Here is a 14002-nt window from a genome sequence, read left to right as displayed (position 1 = left end):
TGCCTCTAAGAGGAAGGGCATGTGTTTGTTGCCCTGTTCAAAACCAAGCACGTATTTACATGCTTTGCTGAATTGGGGCCGTATACCCTTCTTTTTCCTTGACACTGAGGGCAACCCTTTGTTTCTGCTGGTCAAACAAAACAGACCAAGGGGAAAAAAAAAAAAAAGTTAGAGAAAGGAGGCGAGAGAAAGAAAATGTATTTATTAAATGGTTCTATAAATAAAAGAGCTGGGAAGATATAGGAGGCTCTGATCTCTGAGGGGTGATGGCAAAGTGCTACTGATAAAGTGGCTACGATTCAGATCAATAGCAAACAAGACAGGCAGGTGAATTTCCCCTTTGATCTTCATTCCCTGTGCAGCCTGAGTCGGTCTGACTGTGCCACACAAATTACTGCTTTGTGCAGGGGAAAAGCAGTTTGTTCGGCTTTTTGCTTATTGCACAAGTGGATTGGATGGCAAATGATAAGTGTTGCTTGTTGTAATTTCAAAAAGTCACTGGAAAACGGTGGCTCCAGCAGTTCAACTTGATGTGTCAACATTTTTTGTGTCAGCAGGGTGCTAGAGGGTTGATACATAGATCAGTGTTAAATGGTCTTAATAAAAAGAAATTAAATCTGGAAGACGGAAATAAAGCTCCGGGCAGGGTTCATCTGTAAAGCTATAAATATACAGTAGGGAAATTTGAGGGGGCAAAATAGTGATGATGGGAGATGACGCTTTGCAGGCCAGAACCATGCTTTTGGCCTCAAAAGCTGTATTGTAACTTGCTCTGCCCTAGTACCAACTTAGGGACAACATCAGCTTTGTGCCTTCTTTTTTGCAAACAGGCATGGTTGAGAAGATCTTTGCAAACTTACCAAAGGACATGACTTGTGACCATCAGCGTCTGGAATTTGGCAGTGTGGGCGGAGACTGGTTGGCTACACTAAAGTGAGCTCAAGCTAGATTCCCTGCTGGAAGCCACTTTTCTAAAGCTCTGGGGAGCTACACTGAAGAGGTTTGAACATCTCAGGAAGAATCAATCATAGAATCACAGAATGGTTTGGGTTGGAAAGGACCTTAAGATCACCCAGTTCAACGCACTGGCATGGACAGGAATGCCCCACACTAGGCTGTATCACCCAAGGCTCTGTCTAGCCTGTCCTTGAATGCTGCCAGAGATGGGTGACATTGTTTCTGTAAAGAGCTGGTGAGTGGTTTTGCCTTCAGCTTTTCCCCTCAGTAACAAGGGCAGGAGGAACACTTCACAGGTCTAGACTTACTTCATACTGACATGCTCCCTGCCCGAATCAAGTAATACATCAGATTGCAGACTGTACACAACATATGCAAGGTTGCAAGGTTGAATGCCCACCAGAGCCCTTAAGACTGGACAGAGAGTTGCATCAGTGTAATGTCAAGAGAGGACAGTAGAAGTGTGGATTCTGACACCTGGAGGTTTGCCCCATGGCTGGGGGAGAATTCATCTCAGACAACGAAGCCATAAGGGATGGGGAGAGGGCTACCAGCCATATGCACCACCTTCCATCCTTGTGGTCCACAGAATGAGTCAAGCCTTGCTGGGTGTTTATTATTCCTGGACTGTACTAGATGGAGCCTCATCCACAGGGCAAAGCTGTTAAACCATAAAATATTGTCTTCCCATATGTTCTCATTTTTATCACAATAGCCCAGTCTGTTGCAGGCATAACTTCCCTCTGACAGGACTAATGGTTTCTTTAAAAAGTAAATAATGATTTTGCAGCTTCTATGCCCTCTACTGCTGTTCAACTTCCCAACCAGCTGTTTTAATTGTTTTAAAATTAAGTGTACACCACAGAGATCCGTGGGTTGTTGAAACTTGGAATGTACTTTTGACTGGTGCTAATGAGTCAGGGATATCCAGTCAGATGTATGCCACCCAACAGGTTTCTGAGCAACCACAGGACAATCTCCCGTTTGATTTCACATAATTTTCCAGCTGGTTGTGTTTTCTTCCCTTTTCAAATAAATTCCAGCTACCCCAGGAAACCTTGCGGGTCTGTGGTTGGCTTTTCAGTAAAGGAACAAGTATGATTAAAAACGAATCGTGTTTCCCAGATATCATGTACTGAACATGAACACAGCTACCATTCATTAATCGTCAAGACATAAGTCTTTAATATCAGTCCTTTTCTTCTTGTATTCCCTGCATTCACTTCTAGTAGCCAAGACAGCTGGGTTTTTTGACCTCTGTGAGTTTTGTACTGATTACATTTTTAAGCAAGAAACCAAGTAGATCACTAGAAGCAACCTCATGTTAACAGCAACAACGACAGCAGCAAACTTCACAGGGAACAAAATCTAGCCAGAGAACTGCAAAAAGACAGACACATCCTTTTTTCCCTGGGGCTCACAACACCATCTTGCAGGGTGAAATACAGATGTAACTAAAGTAGCCCCAAACTATGGTAGGGAATGATACAGCCCCTATGTTGCCATGTGCCCTATGGACCACCTTAACAAAACTATTATCTTGTTCCTCCACACGATCTCTTCCAGGGTTTTGAAGTCACTTTGATAAGTTGGTAGGAAGAGAAATTAAAACAGTGAATGAAGCACAACTCAAACCTTCAGCAACAACAACAATGAGAGTTTCCTCACTTGAGCTTATTTGGAGCTGGGGAAACTGGAGGGCTGTAGGCATTGCTGCTGGGGGTGTGCAAGAGCTGAGGACATCAGCCCAATTAGCTTTACCTTTTGTAGTGACTAGGAATAGGTTGGAGAGCAGACTGTCTTTGTCCACAGTGGGAACACAGGCCTCTCCAAGAGTATCTATCTCAGACTTTAGCTGATCTGGAAAAAACCAAGGGATGAGCCCCTATTTTTCCACTACCAGGTGAGGGATCATGGTCTGAATCAGTTCCTACGTGGGGCTCCTCAGTTAGGTTTGAAAGAGAGTGCGGTAATGTTAGGCTATAATACCAGTGCATGCAGGCAAGGCAGAAGTCCTCAAGCAGCTCAGAGAGCTTCAAGAGGTAGTGCAAGAGGTGTGATGCTGCAGCTGGAGGGGTCATGGGAAAGGTTTTGACATCAGGGAAGAATCTGCCATCATGTATATGGACTTACTGGGGCTGAATTAAGCCATGTGCCTCTTTGCAGCAGTGGTGAAGAAGATACACCCATTGAAAGGTTCATTCCTTGGTTTGGTCAAGGCCACTGTGCAGCTTGGACTGTGAATACCAAAGCGACGTAATTGTGGAGAAACAGTGACTTAATTGAAACCTGTGGGGATTTTGCAAGTATTTCAGTAGGAACATAACTTTATTCTTGGTCTTTGCAATTCAAATTCTCCACGTTAAGAATCAACTTCTTGTGTTACTTGTTGGTCGTAATGTACATGGAAATGGAGCTAGAGTGACTTGGTGACACCATAAAAAGGAGAGCTGATGCTGGAACTTTAAATTTATATCAGTGGAAAGCTGATTTTTAATCAACATTTCTGAATATACATATTAGAGTATTACGTGAATGATACCTCTATCAGCATGCAGTGTCAGTTTACATGTGTAAAAAAGGAAGGAGGCTTTCATCCAGTTCAATTTGAATAAAATTGTACACAGCAGCATTTCTATGGACTATTTAAAATTTAAAAAAAAGACAGAATAGCTCCCTCTGTATCTATACCCTCTTACTATTGTCACAAGAAAAGAAAAAGTGAAAGCTCAAAGAAGCCCTTACAATCCCTTTGACGTTGGCCAGATGCAACCTGTGCAGATATTTTAACCTCACTAAAAAAAAACCTGCTTGAAAAGTCTTTGCCTCCTATTTTGGCATTCTAAAGAGCCTGATGAAATGATACCTGGAGAAAGTGGCCAGTCCTATTGTTTGTGAGATATCTCTGTAGATTCTTAATAGCAATCTTGAATACTAAGCAGTTGCCCTGGTGCCTGTAGTGAAATTCTCAAAAGTCTGTTCCAGAGGGAAAGAGACAAAAGAGAATGGATGAAATCAAATTGAATGGTAGCAGGGGACAGATGGGGCCCACTCACTAATGCAACCTGGCCTATTCATAATATTCTCTTCCATGCAGAACAATGTTCTAGCGCTTGGAACTAAGATGGAAATGATATAGAGTTCCCAAGAAGCGCTTTACACTGATGTTTTGATTCTACAAGGGATGTGGTTAAATGGAAAATTTGAGTTGTTTAGTATTTTTTTGATCATTTCTCTTCCCCAGTGAAGCCTGGTAACTCAAAATTTGTTGCAGCAATAAGGCTGCTCTCTTTTTTAATAGCAAAGTTTTCTTGGATGTACTTGGAGGTGAAGCTATGAAGAGACTACTTACCTTCACAGTGTGGAAGACACAGATGTGAAAAGCAGTAAGCCTTTCAGACTGTGACGTTGGAGAGAAGGTGCTTGGATGCAGGACAGAACCAGTACCTGGAGCTGTGTTTCTGCTTTACAGCTGATTTCTTGTGCCACAGGGTAAGTCTTGACCGTGGTCACAACTTTCACAGCTTGTTTCTCCAGAATAGAGGAAGCTTCAAAAGCCACAGTGGAAGGAATGAGAACTATATATTACATTCTTCTGAAAATTTTATGGTCTTTAATTGTCGTAGCTCCTGACATGTCTATAGCTGTCTAACAGTATTAGATTGAGTAAATAGTATTCACAAAGAACTCAATTAAATTCCTGAACTTGTTGCCCCAGAGTATTTTGGAGGCTAAAAGTTCAAATGGGTTTAGAAAGAGAGTAAATAAATTCATGGAGGGAAAGTACTTCTGTGGTTATTGTCTCTGCAGTCCAGATGCACTCTCAACTCAAGCAGTTCATTGCCAGAAGCTTGAAGGAGATGCCAAAACGAATAAACACTCTCTAGACCTCCTTTTCAAGACTTCTTCCCTAGGCATCTATTATTGCCCACAGGCAGAGACAAAATACAGAACTAACTGGATTTCTAACCCTGCCAGATAAGCCTTGGGTACATCTTCTGAAAATTGACACTTCAAAAGTCAATAACTAGCAGGGTTTTAAGTAACCTCAAACTGATCTCACCAAGCTCTCTCTGCTTGTTGTGTAGTGTCAGATGCTCTGCTTATACACATAAGTTAGCCATAAAAAAGGGAGAATCTAATGACTGATCCCACTGACATGAAAGAATGCTTCAATGGTCAATAGTTAATTTGGTGTGTGAAAAATCATTGCTCTTTTCCAAGGCATATGCTACTTATTCGCTGATTGTTGCTGCTGGGCAAGTTGACTTTTATTAACAATGCCAGCATTTGACATCCAGAATTAAAGCTTTTCCTTCTCAGCTATTGTCCTTGAGACTGCAGTCTGTGGCCAGTACTAAAATAGATGCCTTCACCCAGTCTGTGTTTTCAGCCTTATTACCCCTACACAGGGCATGGGGATGCAATTGTGGTTTTGTTCTGAAACTCTCCCCATGCTAAAAGCATGCAGATCTACACAAAGTAAGGAGTTGCATCAAGAATTAGTTGCACCATGTTTTATTTCTCATCCTCAGAGACTAAATAGCTGGAATGTCCCATGTCTCCAACTTCACCCACCTGCATGCACTGGCAAAGAGGCTTCTGGAAACATCAGCTTTTGCACGCATAAGGTCTGCTATGCACTTTCCAGCAGCCCTTGTCACTAAACACCGTTGGTATAGACCAGAGGATGATCTGATGGCAATTAGGACTCTGTACACTCCCTGCTGCTGCTGCCAAAGTGAGGGGATATATGCCAAGAGAAGGATACATATAGCTGCTCAATGTGTGATAAAATTTAAAGCTATGTCCAGACCCATATAGGCATTTATATAAATCCCAATGAATACATTAAAATAGATAATCCCAAAAGTGGAGCTTGATAGTCAATCATTTTTACATCCAGCTCCCCTTTTTTACAGAGTGGAAAGATAAGGCCTTTCTCTGGAGTCCTTGGGACTCCGGCAGTCATAGAACGGTTTGGGATGGAAGGGACCTTAAAGCTCATCTGGTTCCAACCCCCTGCCATGGGCAGGGACACCTTCCACTAGAGCAGCTTGCTCCAAGCCCCATTCAACCTGACCTGAGCTTAAACAGGGTCTACACAATGAAGGGAGGAGGATTTTACTTCAGCTTGAATTGCAGAATGTGTCCTTGTCAGACATGCATTGTTTGCAATGCTCTGTCACCCTTGGGCCTCATATTTAGCAGAGAAATCAAGCTGTTGGCCACTGCTGGAAGGCTGCAGAAGAGAGTTTTAGTTTCAAAGGAGCCTGATTTTTCCATTTCCTGATGACCCTTCCAAAGGGAAAAAAAAAACAAAAACCAAACCCACACACAACATATTGCATTTAATCAAACTTATGCAGTAGAGGATGGGTTTGTTTGTTTCATTTCATACTTCCATATTCCACCCATGGAGAAATCTTGCTGGTAGGGAGGATAAACAAACAACCAACCAAACAACCCAAACACTGGGCCTGTAGGAGCTGTTGTTATTTATTTCCACAATTAGCAGTCGAGTTCTGGTGCTGTGCCCAGAGAACTCCTCTCATTTTTCAGCGTGTCACTCTGTGCACAATATGCTTTTAGGAATTGAGGATTAAGGCAGCTGATTGTGGGTGGTTTATGAAACTTTTTATGGGAAGCCATATAGCCAAACCTTTAGAGAATCAGACCATCATTTTAATGGGCTTATGTTGTGTACAAGACTGTTCAGTAAGATTTTCGCACAGTACAGAGCGTCTTGATAAAGAACTTGGATTAATCAGAGATGCTGTTGCCAGTGGATGCTTTCTGAATTAGCAACAAGCTATGAACAGTGCTGAGAACATCCTGGGGGTGGCTGCCCTTCCTCCTGAAAGATGCTGAAACAGCCAGATTCCAGCAGGGAAATATCTACAGATCTATTTGTGAAGTTAACTTAACATAGACTCTCTGTATAGAGTTAAAGTGGAGAAGGCAGCTCTGGTCATAGAGATGGTCTCTCTGAAACGCAGTGCCACCACGATAATCAGCAGCACAGCGCAAGGAAGAGGTCATCAGAGCCACAGCATCTGTTTCTATTGTATTTGCCCATATGAAGAACACACACACACATTTACTAGCAGTAAAACAGATTTCAGGGAATGCAGTCACCTCCTGACAGCTTCAGGCACTCAGCACCTTCCAGGATTCAGTCAAATACTTCAGCTGTGACAGAGTGATGAGTATTTAAGGCATGGACCTTCAATATAATATTCAGATTTACCAGAGATGTTATCTGCTCCTGGGGTTGTTAAAGGTATTGAGTGATTGCCAAGTCTTGCAATTAGAGATTGATAAGCTGCAATATAAATAGTGGCACCATCAGTGACTCCATACAGATTTTAGCCTGAGCACTCAAATGTTATATCTATTTTTGTATTTGTAAATCAAGGGAGTTTCATGCCAAATTCCCACTGCGCAATCTCCCCCAGTTGCAGATTCCTCTTTTAGATCTAAGGTGCCTTTATGTATCATTTTGCTACAGGAATTCACAAGGAAACTTCATCTCTGTATTGTGCTGCAGGTACTGGGACCATCTTGATGTCCAGTTTCCCTTTTTGATAGTACCGGAGCTTTGTGAAGATCAGCTTTTAATGCAAATCATTATCCACCTTTCAGAATAAAGAAAGAGCAGAAGAGGTAGACCAGGAGTCATCTTCCCAGGATGAACAAAGCAGCCAATTTTCTGGATGGTGCTGAGCTTTCAAATACACCTGGGACCGGAAGACCTGATGAACCCTGATATAAATCCTATAAAGAAAAAATAATTTTCATTGAGTGCTACCTACTTTCAACAACTTTATTGACACATTTGAAGGGAATCCTGAAGAAACATTTCCTGACGTCTCCAAGGTCAATCCACTGTCATCATTATCAAATTGTTGCAAGACACTCTATGTTGATTAACTGCCATTCATATTTAATTAGTGCTTGAGTGGCACTTCATCCTGCTTATTGTCAGAAATCCCTTTATCTTGCTATTTGCGTTGCAGAGTTTTTAATTAGAATATGTGTAGGGAATCTCTTAATGATCTCATGTTTGAATAACCATCCAGGTTGTGCAGAGGGTTGCTCAGTTGTCTTTGTATCTCCAGAGGGTGCTTTGCTACCACAAGAGAAGAGAAACCTGGATTTCCTCTGCTAAGGCGTAGGAAGCGAGGATGCTTTGAAACCAGCTCAACCTGCCAGAAATTTGGAATAGATCCAACAGTTTAGGCACTATTGCCCAAGGCTTCACCATTTTCAGAGGAAGCATTTTTTCCTATTTTCCAACCTAAAACCTCCCTAGGTGCAACTTGTTTCCCCATTCATTGTTACCAATAGCTACTGGTAATAACCTTTCAATTAGCCTTAATCTTCACTTTGACTTCCCCTTTAAATTCCTCATTGCGCGGACCAAGTAAGTCCGTTTGGTCAAGCCCTGCTTGCAGCTGTGTGCCTTGGGCTGACCATCTCAGGGACCTTTCAGTGAACCAATTTCCAACGTTTTTCTTGAAATTAACAACTGATCAGAAACCTTAGAAAGGATAAGAGATGGTTATGGAGAGTTAGTGAATGAAAAATCATTGTAAGGAGGTGATAATCTATTATCACCAAATAAGGGTGTCCTCATCTGGCCTTAGCCGCCTCTATGTCAGCAAATGTGGTTATTTAGATTTCTCCTCTGGCCAGTGAAGAGGAAACCTCCTTGCATAGCTGTTCCTCCCTTCATCTTAGATAGCTTCTCCAAGGGGAGGAACCACCCTCTAAATTAGTCTCCTTGAAGTGGAAGCTGTGACTTCTAGATTCAGAGCAAATCTGAATCACAGGTGGGCTTTAGAACCCACCACACTTGAAAAAGTGAATTGAAAATTAAATGCATTTCTGGGAAGAACGGGGTGCAAAGGCATTGACTGAAGTGAGAAGGCAGCCCTCCAGTTCCCAGGCAGCCTTACTGACATTCCTGAAGAGCAGCAAACTTGGACCAAAACAGCTGACAATAACTTTACAACTGTGTGTGCTGATCTCTTAGATACACACATTGTTTTGGCATCGGAAATTGTTCAATCCAGCTCTTAATTCAATAGCAAGAGCTTAAACCAAGACAGATCAGTTGGGATCTTGAACCACAAGGAGATTAAACAACTAGATCCTGCCTCTGACAGAAAGCTGTGTCAGAGAACTGCTGTGAAAAGTCTCTTTCTTGGCAACAGCAAAGAGCTGATTGAGAAAAAGGGTGTTGGTTAGCAAAAGCCTCAACATCAGCCCAGAACCCCCACCATGTGCCGGGCTGCACCCCCAGAGCGTGAGCAGCAGCTCAGGGAGGGGATCCTGCCCCTCTGCTGCGCTCTGGGGAGACCCCCCCTGCAGCCCTGATCCAGCTCTGGGGCAGCAGCACAAGAGGGACGTGGAGCTGCTGGAGCGAGGCCAGAGGAGGCCATGGAGATGCTGCGAGGGCTGGAGCAGCTCTGCTCTGGAGCCAGGCTGAGAGAGCTGGGCTGGGGCAGCCTGGAGAAGAGAAGGCTCCTGAAGGGGAGACCTGAGAGCAGCTCCAGTGCCTAAAGGGGCTGCAGGAAACCTGGAGAGGGGCTTGGGACAAGGGCCTGTAGGGACAGGCCAAGGGGAATGGCTTGAACCTGCCAGAGGGGAGACTGAGATGAGCTCTTAGGCAGAAGCTCTTCCCTGTGAGGGTGCTGAGGTGCTGGCACAGGGTGCCCAGAGAAGCTGTGGCTGCCCCATCCCTGGCAGTGCTCAAGGCCAGGTTGGACACAGGGGCTTGGAGCAAGCTGCTCCAGTGGAAGGGGTCCCTGCCCGTGGCAAGGGTTGGAACTGCATGAGTTTTAAGGTGCCTTCCGACACAAACCAGTCTCTGGTTCTGTGATTCTACAGTTAATAAGCTGTTCCTTCGTCTTGGATTTCTGTGCTGAGCACCCAGGGTTGTTAAGTGTGAAGATGAAAGAGGATTGCTGGAAGGTCCTACCAAATTATAATTGGGCAGCTGAATGGCAGATGAGAAACATAGAGAGTGTGTAGGTAATGCACACTGGAAGTAAAACAGTTTAAGCTACTTGTACATGCTGATGGGTTCTGAATTAGTTGTAACTCACAGAGACAAGATTTAGGTGCTACTACTGACAGCTCAATGTGTAGCAGAGGTCAAAGAAGTAAATAAGGCAATAAGCTCTGTTAGAAGGGGAGAGAGAATAAAGAGCAAATGTAAGGCTGCGGCTGTGATGCATGCACCAATGATTAAGCCAGTGCTTTAAATGCAACTTCCATTTGTTATCTGGCTGGCCCAAAATTGGAGTTATCTAGAGCAGGGCAGGGAAGAGAGACTGTCAACATCACAGGGATTTCAAGGATGGGGGAACCTCAAATGAAATTCCAGTGTCAGCCAAAGAATGAGCTTAGCACAAATAAATCAGAGTAAATAGTGGTCATTGTCCTATGCCCAGCATACAGACTACAGGTTCTAGGGGCAGAAGTTTCTACTTCAAGGTAAAGGGGAAAGTACTGACGTGATCTGGACTCTGAAGTCAGGAAATCCCTGTTTCTGGAAAAAATCCCTCCATAACTTCAGACAAGTGGTTGGGGCGCTCCATCTGCTCACAAAACAAAAACAGGATGAGGGAATGTTAAATTTCCAGGAAAATAATTCTTTTTTCTGTTTATGGCGACATTGCATTCCTTCAGTTACAGAAAGAAGCAAAAAACCTTCAACTATTAAATGTCCTAAATAAATTACCAAGTTCCCTCTCTGCTTTTTGCTTCATTTATATGGAACAATATCCTGGAGTCCACAGCACTCAAGAATGAAGCACAGAACAGTTCACTGAGGAAGAAAAAGAAAATTTGTGTGTTCATTTTACTTCATCTCATAAATGAAAATGAAAACAGTGATCAGCCTGTACAAATCAAACCAAGGCCTTTCACTGATGAGCTCTATTCATATATTTACAAACCAAAATGTGCTTGGAACTCTACAGGAACCACAGCATATTTGAGAGCAAAGCTCCTGTCCAAGGACTTTTGCTCTTTGTGTATTTCCATATTTATGTATTTATGTCCATCCTCGAGTATTGTGTGCAGTTCTGGTGTCCTCAACATAGAAAGGACATGGAACTGCTGGAACAAGTCCAGAGGAGGCCACGAGGATGATCAGGGGACTGGAGCACCTCCTGTATGAAGACAGGCTGAGGAAGTTGGGGCTGTTCAGCCTGGAGAAGAGAAGGCTGCGTGGAGACCTCAGAGCAGCCTTCCAGTACCTGAAGGGGGCCTATAGGGATGCTGGGGAGGGACTCTTTGTCAGGGACTGTAGTGACAGGACAAGGGGTAATGGGTTAAAACTTAAACAGGGGAAGTTTAGATTGGATATAAGGAGGAAATTCTTTGCTGTTAGGGTGGTGAGACACTGGAATCGGTTGCCCAGGGGGGTTGTGAGTGCTCCATCCCTGGTAGTGTTCAAGGCCAGGTTGGATGAAGCCTTGGATGGGATGGTTTAGTGTGAGGTGTCCCTGCCCATGGCAGGGGGTTGGAACTGGATGATCTTGAGGTCCTTTCCAACCCTAACTATTCTATGATTCTATGATTGTCATCTCCTCCCTGTTCCTTGGAATCTGGCAGAGCTTTGCTGCTTGCATCGTGCAGGCATCAACCCCACCTCTTTCAACCGATCACATTCAGCCGCCTCCTTCCCTCACTGCTTTATTGCCCTCCTTTGTGCTCAGGCTGCGTGACGCGACTGCAGGTTGTAAATTCACAGGACAGGGGTTTAGCATCGTGCTTGTCTTTGGAGAAAGGGAGAAAAAAAAAACACCAGCACCTTTCTGAGCTGCAACCAGATACACCGGAATCGATACCATAATGCTACAGCAGCCCTGGATGGCTCTTGCACTTGCCACCCTGTTTGCCAGCTCCCTTGATCCACACCAGGGATGATGAGCTGTAGTCGCCAGGGCTCTCATGGAGAATCATAATGCATCGTCAAGAAGTGGAGTGGATCCCAAGTAATTAAATGTATAAATTAATTCTCCCCTTAAGATATGTTCCTCTCCCATTATGAGGTTTGTCTCGGAGAAAATCCGTGGAGGATCTTAATAAAAGTACTACTACTTCAAATATTGTCTTCCTAAAACCTTTCTTTCTTTTTTTTTTTTTCTTCTTCTTTTTTTTTTTTTTTTTTTTTGGCTTGATGCCTGCAGCTTGCAATTAAAATAAGTGACATGAAGGTGTCTTTTAAAATAGAGATCTATGGAAAATGAAGCGATAGTCTGTCAAAGGGTGAAAAATGAAAAATAGCGGTCTCAGATCTCTGAATGGATGAGTGGGGAAAATTCCTGTCCATCCTAGTACCCAAAGGGATAAAACCCAATGATAGCTTCTCAACTGCTTAGCAGATAATGCATGTGCTGTTTTGATGCTAGTAATGGTTTTTTTACTTCTTTCTATCTGGGAGGAACGAATCAAATATGAGAAGTGCTGGGACATGATTTTCAACCCATTGCCTTTGATTAAGTGCTTTAACATGTGAGTCCAGAGACTTGCAATAATACTAATGGGGCATAAAGCACTATAAACAGGACGGGCCTACTTTTGTCCAAATGCCATTATCCTGGAATAAAAAAGAACAGCAAATGTAATATGTCCACTGCTAACCCTTTTTTGACAGGAAATTTTCTCTCTTATGTGCATGCCATGAATTACTCTGCATTTTGCCAAAACCATGAACTATTTCTTCATCTTGAGTAACGGAGTGTTTGCTTTAACCACTTAGCTCAGTGTAATATTTAGCTGTGAAAATATGATGGTGTGAAGCAAAACATGGATGTGAATGGCAGTCTGGCTGAGCTGAAATCAGATTTCTTTCTAACATCAGGTTTGGGAAATGGAGGTAAAGACCAGTCCATAAATATTTGGGGCAAGTTGTTTGTTGTTCAGTGATTTTAAATACAGTCAGAAAGCCACCTGGAAGTCCAAACCACATTTAACCAGGAAATATAAGGGAGATTGGAAACTTTAACTAAGTTTGGTTTGAAAAGATCTCACTCGCAGTGACATTCTTCAGCACAGGCAGAGCAAGCCCTGCTGCCACACCAGACTGGCAGGATGCTTCAATGCAGCTCTTTGGGCCCTGCTCTGTGTCACTGCTAACTTTGTGCTACATTTTATTGCTCTCAGCAAGTTGCAGATTGTCCAACTGTTCTGTCATTTATTGTAAACGGTTGCAGGAAAAAAAAATGGGAAAAGAAGGGAAAAAAAAAAAAGAAAAAAATCCACTACTCTATAACGTAGTCCTTGGTGTAAATCAAACATTCCCTGTCATGTTGATAGCTTGTGTTAGTCTAATGTATTTTATATTACTCAAAAGCATTGAAACCCTGCAGCTTTCTTCATATAGGCCATTATGCGGTTATCATTAAATTGTCTTGCAAAGAACATTATCGGTAATTATAGCAGACACTAAAATCAAATGATCAGACTGGGACCTTTAACACCAAGAGGAACCATTAGAAGTTAATCAAATAAAAGGATGAGAATAATTATGTTAGGATTAAGCAGTAATATGCCAGAAGTTATACACTTTGCTGACTATATATCTTTACTCCCAGCTTTCTGCCTCTCCTCCCATTTGATGCTTTTTATATAATACTTAGGCACAGAATGTAAATGACAGTATTTTTGTGTGTCACAAATGGGGCTTTGAGGTTCAAATGAGGTTCATGTCTAAATGGCACAAAAAGCAGCACTATGTAATGATGAAGATAAAAATAATAGTCATGTGTGTGTGTGTGTATAATATAGAAAAAAGTGCAAAGCTGAAGAAAAAATATCCATTGGTCAATGAAGCATAAAGTGGTGATAAAAATAGTTCCAACAGGAGGTGAAACCACATGGCTATTGGTTTGCTACTCAGTGCTGATTCGCTGTTTTTAAGCAACAATCTTTCTGCCATTTGTTTTTAAAACAGCCACAAGATATCCCCTGCACATAAGAAAATTGCACCTCTTGTCCCTAACATCATTCTCTGGGGAAAACCTCC

Source organism: Lathamus discolor, chromosome Z (genome assembly GCF_037157495.1).
Source record: "Lathamus discolor isolate bLatDis1 chromosome Z, bLatDis1.hap1, whole genome shotgun sequence".
In the NCBI taxonomy this organism is placed as follows: Eukaryota; Metazoa; Chordata; class Aves; order Psittaciformes; family Psittacidae; genus Lathamus; species Lathamus discolor.
The sequence above is the reverse complement of the archived record's forward strand: the minus strand, read 5'-3'. Positions refer to the sequence as shown.